Source organism: Globicephala melas, chromosome 15 (genome assembly GCF_963455315.2).
Source record: "Globicephala melas chromosome 15, mGloMel1.2, whole genome shotgun sequence".
NCBI lineage: Eukaryota > Metazoa > Chordata > Mammalia > Artiodactyla > Delphinidae > Globicephala > Globicephala melas.
The window spans coordinates 71,498,556-71,505,355 of record NC_083328.1 but is presented as its reverse complement, the minus strand read 5'-3'; positions in this window follow the sequence as shown (position 1 = coordinate 71,505,355).

Below are 6,800 nucleotides of genomic sequence, written 5' to 3'. Positions count from 1 at the left end.
GTTTCCCATAAAAATCCAGACTGATTCCCTACTTCTCCTTGGGGGAAAAAAATCAAGATTTGGCAACTCTCAGGCTGCATGGCAACCGCTGGGAGTTGCTGATGGGCGGGTACCTGTTTAGATGCAGGCTCTCTGCTTTGCCACAGTCTGTCCACCTGCTTGGCCTCTGGGCATCGAAGCTGGTAGGCTCTAGTCAGATACCATTGATGCCTCTCGATCCTCATAACAACCTTCTGAGGTGGGTAAGATCCTTTTTTTATTTTTAAATTTAATTTAATTTATCTATTTATTTATTTTGGCTGTGCTGGGTCTTAGTTGTGGCACGTGAGATCTTCGCTGCGGCATGCAGACTTCTTAGCTGTGGCATGCAGACTCTTAGTTGCGGCATACGTGCAGGATCCCCGACCAGGGATGGAACCCGGGCCCCCTGCATTGAGAGTGCAGAGTCTTACCCACTGGACTACCAGGGAAGTCCCAGTTCCTCCCATCTGTTCGATCTGCATTATCCAATCCAGTGGCCACTAGTTACATGTGAGTGTTTAAATTAAAATTAATTAAAATTCAAAAAATTAAAATTCAGTTCCTTAGTGGCACTAGTCACATTTCAAGTACTCAATAGTCACACGTGGCTGGTGCCCACTCTGTTGGATAGAGCAGATAGAGAACATTATCGACTGCGGTAGGGCTAGGCTGGATGGTGTGAGATTAGCTCAGGATCCCGGGGTTTGGATTTCACCTTCATTAGCTGTTACTTTGGGCTCCAATGGGCTCCAGGGAGGTGGGTCAGAACTTGGTCCATAGGAAGTGTTCCATAAGTGGCACCTGATCCTCATCATAAACACATCTTTTGGGTGAGGTATTAGTTCCAGAAAGCCCTGTATCTTTTATTGCCGTGTAAAATTACCCCCAAACTTAGGGATTTATCACAATGTAAATATCTCACATAGTTTCCACGGGTCAGGAGTTAGCTAGGTGGTTCTGGAGTCTCATGGGATTGTAGTGAAAATGTTGGCCAGAGCTGCAGTCATCTGAAAGCTTGACTGGGCTGGAGGATCCACTCCCAAGATGGTGCACGTACATGGCAAGCGGTGCTGGCTGTCGGCAGGAGTCCTCAGTTCCTTGCCATGTGGACCCCCATAGGGCTGATTTGAGTGTCCTCATGACACAGCAGCTGGCTCTTCCCAAAGAGTGATCTAAGAGAGACAGGTGGAAGCTATAACACCTTTTATGGCCGAACCTCAGAAGTCGCACACTGTCGTTTCTACTAAATCCCATTGATCAAAGGGGTCAACCCTATTCATTGTGAGAGGGGACTACAGAAGGCAGGAGGCAGGACTCGTCAGAAGCCATCTTAAAGGCTGGTTCTTACAGCACCCCAGCTGGTCAACTCTGGACAGGGGTTAATGTATGTGGAATGCTAACTCTGAGCGGAGCTTGGTATCATATTATTTCTGAGAATTGGGCAGGGGATGCAGAGTGGTTTTGGACAATACTGGGCCAGTTTTGTTCATGATCCTGCCAATCTTCTGAAGCACCAGAAGCACTGACCCCTGTATGGGGCAGTTCCTTCCTGGGGCAGAGAGAGGCCTATAGGCCAAATGGATTCCCCCTTGCCAATAATTTGCTATGTGGTTTTGGGGAATGGGATGGTCAGAATTCCAAGGTGACCCCCAAGATTTCTGCCCCCTGGAGTACATAACCTGTCTATTCCCTCCCCTTGAGTATGGGCAAGACCTCTAAATATGATGGATGTCACCCCCATGGTAAGGGCACATTGGGTAGCACCCGTGAAAGGATTTTGCAGATGTCATTAGGGTCCTGAATTAGTTGGTTTTTGAGTTAGTAAAAAGGGAGATTATCCTGGGTGGGCCAGGCTTAATCAGTTGAAGATATGGATAAGAGGGTCTGGGACCTTCCTGATGAGAGTGAGGCTCTCCTCTTGGCCCTGAAGAAGCAAGCTGCCATTGAGTTCTGCAGCTACAAGGACGTGGATTTTGCCAACAACCATGTGAGTTTGGAAGGGGGCCCTGTGCCTCAGAGAGACTGCAGCCCTGGCTGACACCTTGATGACAGCCTTGGGAGCCCCTCATCAGAAGACCCAGCCAAGCTGTGTGTGGACTCCTGACCCATGGAAACTGTGGGACAGTAAGCCATGTTGTTTCAACCTGCTATGTTTGTGCTAATTAGTTATGTAACATGAAACACGAATACAGGAAGGTCACTTGCCTCCTCTGGACCATCAGATTCCTCATCTGTCGGAGGAAAATTGCAGTGTTTGGATCGTCTCTAAAAGGGCCTCTGGAGTAACAATGGCAGCAACTGGCGCATATAAAGTGGTTAACTCTGGGCCACTGTTGACCGTACTTTCCATGTATTATCTTATTCTTCATGACATCTTATGAAACCAATCCTATTTTCCCCATTTACAGAAGAGGAAGCTGAGGCACAGAGAGGTTAAGTGCCTTGAACTAGACAAACTCACCCATCTAGTACATACAGCTTGGCTGTCGTCTGAAATGTCACTGTTAGCTCTGCATTCCTTCATTTTAAGGTGACTTCTCTGAAAATACATATGAGTCATTAGTGTGAGAAGGGAATGTATATATATACATATAGTGTACATATATACTTTCTCGACTTACAATGGGGCTATGTCCCGATAAACCCATCGTAAATTGAAAATATTTTAAGTTGAAAATATCATAAGTTGAAAATGCATTTAATCCACCTAACCTACCAAACATCCTAGCTTAGCTTAGCCCAACTTAAATGTACTCAGAACACTTCTATTAGCCTACAGTTGGGTAAAATCATCTAACACAAAGTTTATTTTATAATAAAGTGTTGAATCTCTCATGTAATTTATTGATACTGTACTGAAAGTGAGAAACAGAATGGTTGTCAGTGTATCAGCCGTTCACCCTCACGAACACGTGGCTGACTGGGAACTGAGGTTCATTGCCGCTGCCCAGCATCAGGAGAGAAAACCTGACTGCATCTCGCCAGCCTGGAAAAAGATCCAAATTCAAAGTACAGTTTCTACTGAACACGTATTGCTTTTGCACCATCGCAGAGTGAAAAGATCGTAATTTGAACCATGGTAAGTTGGGGACCATCTGTATATGTATATACCAGGACACAACCAGCCAAGCCCAGGATACTCCCACGCTGGATGAGGGGCTCTTGGTGTACTTCCGGACCCCAGCCAGGGTCGGGAGGAGGATACTTAGAACCAGATGGCGGCTTGGGGATGAGCTTGGCAGAGTGAGGCCCACTTCAATGCCCTATAACCAGAGTGAGTCCATAGAGAACTTGGTCACGAGGATCTGCCTTACCCCCTGCCCCCATCCCTGAACTTTACCTGCCCCTCCCCGTCCCCCCAGGAGGCGAACAGCCAGCCGTAACAGGTGTTTACCACTTAACCACAGAAATCATTATCGTAGCACCGCTGCCCGGCCTGCTTTTTGTCCCTTGGAGTCTGGAACAGAGCCAGGTCTGCCTGGGGGGGCCTTTTTGGGTGAATATGGTCAGGGCTGACGTTGCAAAACTTAGTATATATCATCTTACTGGTTTCGTTCCCCTTAAAGCTAATTCCTCTCTCCCTTGCCATCTTCACGGTCTGTGCCCACAGCTGTCAGCATCCTCAGGGAGGAGGGGTATGAGAATTTTACCCACACTGGTTATATAATGACTTTCTACTTGAGGAAACAACTGAAAAGAAACGGAACAGAGAGAGAAACCCAAAGGTCAATGCTTAAACCGGAAGATTAGCTTTTTCCCAGTGGGGTCTCAGGCAGTATGAGAGCTGGTAAATTGGGAGATTTTGGAACGGAGATTTTGACCTTATTCGTAGTGAGAGTACACTATGTGCCCTACCTCATCCCCCCACCCCCCGCCCCTTGTAAAGCACACATTCTACCTACACGTAGCAGGGAATTAAGAGTATTAAGTAGAAAACGAAAAGAATCTCAAGAGCCCCAGACTTAGCATTAAAAATATAGGATTCAAATCAGGTGCTGCCATCAACCTGCTCTCAGGTTCATGGACTTTCTCTCTCAGAGCCTCAGTTTCCCCATGTGTAAAATGAGGAGGAAATATGGACCACAGTAATGACTCTCAACCCTGTGGAGTTCTAATCCTGAGAGCATGGAAGAGTTAAGATTATCTTTAAGTACCCCAACAGTTCTTGCAGCTATAAATGAAAACTCAATTCTTGGGCTTCCCTGGTGGCGCAGTGGTTGAGAGTCTGCCTGCCGATGCAGAGGATGCCGGTTCGTGCCCCGGTCTGGGAAGATCCCACATGCCGCGGACAGGCTGGTCCTGTGAGCCATGGCCGCTGAGCCTGCGCTCCGCAACGGGAGAGGCCACAACAGTGAGAGGACCGCGTACCGCAAAAAAACAAAACAAAACAAAACAAAACAAACTCAATTCTTGAGAGGAGAACAGTGCCATCTGCTGGTTTCACTTTGCACTTGGAAAATCCAAATACCTGCCAATGCAATGCCATGCAATTTGGTATTTATTAAGCGCCGACTCTGTTCAAGGCGTTGTAATGCACCTCCTAAGACACACCTGAATGAGCTCCTTTCCATATGAAGGTCACAGTCTAGAGGGGACAATTGACGCATATATAAAGCTCTTTGATCCAAGGTGGGCAGTACATGGTCCCAGTGGGATTCTATGGGAAAAAGAGATGGAAAGCCTGGGGCCAGGGCCAGCTTCGTGGGCTTGTGACCTTGAAAGTCACACAAGGCTCTGTGCTTAGCAGGGCCCTGCCTTGATTTCATGCTCTGCTATCGCTGTCTTGAAATTCTTAATAATTATTGAACAAGGGGCCATATATTTTCATTTTGCCCTGGGTCCTACAAGTTATGTAGCCAGTCTTGCCTTGTGGAAATCTTGAAGAAGTTACTCTGTGAGCTGAGTTTGGAGAACAGGGCAGCAGTGGAGTAGAGGAAGAAACCTATTCTACCAAAGGGAAGGAGAGAGAGAGGGGCGTTTGATGTTAGATGGATTCAGGCTCGCAGCAGGGAAGACGTCCAAGGACAGTCCAGCAGCTGGAACTCAGAAGAGAGGCCAGGGTTGGAGCTCTGAGGCCACAGACTTTCAGGTGGGTGCGTAGGTGGAACCAAGGGTCCTGGGGTGCCCTGAGGGGAGTGCAAAAAAAGACAGAGCTGCATGGCTGGGCCTGGGCTTTCAGGTCAACCTAGGTCCTTGGCTTCTAGGACTCCTGCCTTGTGGAGTGGTAGAGGAAGTTCTTGAGGGCAGGGCTGGAAAGGCCCTTGAGCCCTAACTCCCCATGTGATGTGCTATGAAACTCCTCTTAGCCTCTATACAAGTGGCTTCCTGCTTCAACATCTTCACGGAGCAGTGAGCTCAAACTCTCCTCGGGCAGGCACTCATGTCGAGGACATTTCCTATCAATTTGCTCTCTGCGTTCCTCAGCCAGGATCCACTCTCGGGGCCATGCCAGGCTTTGAACAAGCTTCTCTTTTCCCATCATTATGGGTTTCAGCTTGCTGATGGCAGAGGACAGAACTTAGCCAAGACTTTGGGGAGCCTAAGAGCAAAGCCCATTTCGCCCCCTTGGGAAATGTCAGCTGCTTCTTTTTCACGGGGGTTTCCGTGTTCTAGGGGAAGAGTGTCACAGGAAATGAACTTAGAGTTCAAAGGAAGACCCAGAGGGGTGAGAGCTCTCAACCCACATTTCAGACCAGTTCTCCCCATTCGGCACCCCCAGGGGCTGGTACAAGTAGCTGGCACCTCTGAGATCTGCCTCATTGTTCCAAAAGCCCGACCCAGGACCCTCCCTGTAGAGCGTGGACTTGGCAGAGGGTGGGAAGGCTGGGCAGGGATGAATTTTGATTTGGTCCCTGGGCTCCAAGCAAAGAAGCTACTTTCTTGGCTGGCTTATCGCCCAGTTGATCCCAGGAGTTCTGCCTGGAGTTGTCTTCGGAAAGTTTTGTTTTGTGTCCTGTGGTTGCCCCTGGGCCTGGGGTGCCACTCTGCTTGAGGTGGAGGGATAGTTAGCAGGGTAACTTATCCCCAGAGGCAACAGGTGGTCCCCAGGGCAGGGACAGGGACTCAGGGATGCTGGCTGCTTCTGAACCCCCATTCCTCCTCCAGAAAGGGTCACAAATGTAAGCTATCTTCTCCATCGCACGTGTGGTCCTTTCCTCTGTGTGTACGGGGGGCGAAGTACACTGGGGCACCTCCCTCTGTGTGGAGGTGGGTCATACAGATCAGACTCTGCCTTGGATAGGACAGCAGAGCAATCTCTGACCCTCAGGACTGCATTTTACTGGGCCTGTGAGAGAAATGCCTGGGTAGACAGTTTAGATGGCAAGACCTGACCACCACACTAGGGATCTAACCAGCCACCAAAGTTGTGGACCAGAGACCAAACAGCCCGCATGGGTACTGTGCCTGGCTCCAGCCATAGGAAGAATAAGGAGGGTTAGGGCTTTGTACTGCAGGCTGAAACCCGGTACTCCGGGGCAGGGGCCCCATGCTCCAGAAGGGACTCAGTGCTCTGAGTGGGATCCAGTGTTCCACGTAAGACCTGGTACATCAGGGCAAGCAGGCCACGCCTCAGGAGTCCATTGTCCCTTGCCCGGATGTGTGAAACTCTGGATTTCCTCTTCTAGGGGAAACACAGCTGCCGGGAGGGGAAATGCTCTAGGCTTGGAATTTCACACACTTTTCAGAGTGTGTGGAACTGTATGCAAGACACATAGAGAGATGGAGAAAGACAAAGATGGAGGGATGGGGATGCACAAATAAGAGAGATTTACAAAGTT